The sequence below is a fragment of the Pararge aegeria genome, chromosome 7 (assembly GCF_905163445.1).
Source record: "Pararge aegeria chromosome 7, ilParAegt1.1, whole genome shotgun sequence".
Taxonomy (NCBI): Eukaryota; Metazoa; Arthropoda; class Insecta; order Lepidoptera; family Nymphalidae; genus Pararge; species Pararge aegeria.
The window spans coordinates 6,186,628-6,187,447 of record NC_053186.1 but is presented as its reverse complement, the minus strand read 5'-3'; positions in this window follow the sequence as shown (position 1 = coordinate 6,187,447).

The window sequence follows — 820 nt, the reverse complement described above, 5'->3', positions numbered from 1 at the left end:
TTTCTGGTTTTGGATGACAGGTTACATCGTCTACCTGTAAAGTAAACTTATATTAGTTAACTGATCTGATTATCCCTATCCCTACTAATATTATAAATGTCAATGTAAGTTTGTTTGTTACGCTTTCACGCAAAAACTACTTAACCGATCCTCATGAAACTTTGTACACATATTCTTGGAAGTATTAGAATTAATATAGGATACTTTTTATCCCGACATTAAGCTCGGTTCCTTTGGGAGAGGGGATGAATGTGTTTGACGATTTTACACCATAGCTCCGACAAATTATAACCGCTTTAAGTAGTTAGGTTATAATATGTGTTTAATTTTACCCAAACTTTGTGTAGATCTGAATGTGGTCGGAGATAGAGGACAGAACTCCTCAGCAGACAGCAGCAAACCCCTCATTTACGGCTTAGCGATACTGACTACTTTAATTTTTTTTAGAACTACAACTAAATTGAATGCCACATCAAAATCAAACGCAGACGAAGTCGCGGGCAACAGCTAGTCTTAATATTCTATTATATGTGTTATATAAGTATATATATATATACTTATATTATATATAACACAAAACTTTTTTCTTATTATGTACGTTATAGATTTTGTAACCATACAACCGATGTGCCCCAAACCAGTTTCATTTTTAAGGCAATGTCGTCCATTCCAGCACATCGGGATCCTAACATCCATCGGTTTTTCCGAGCTATGTGCCCCGCGTATTGATATTTCAGCTACGCGACTCTTTTTATACATTTTTGATAATATAGAGACACTCATAGCATAGCTCGATTCGTTATAAGCTGCTGGAAACAAG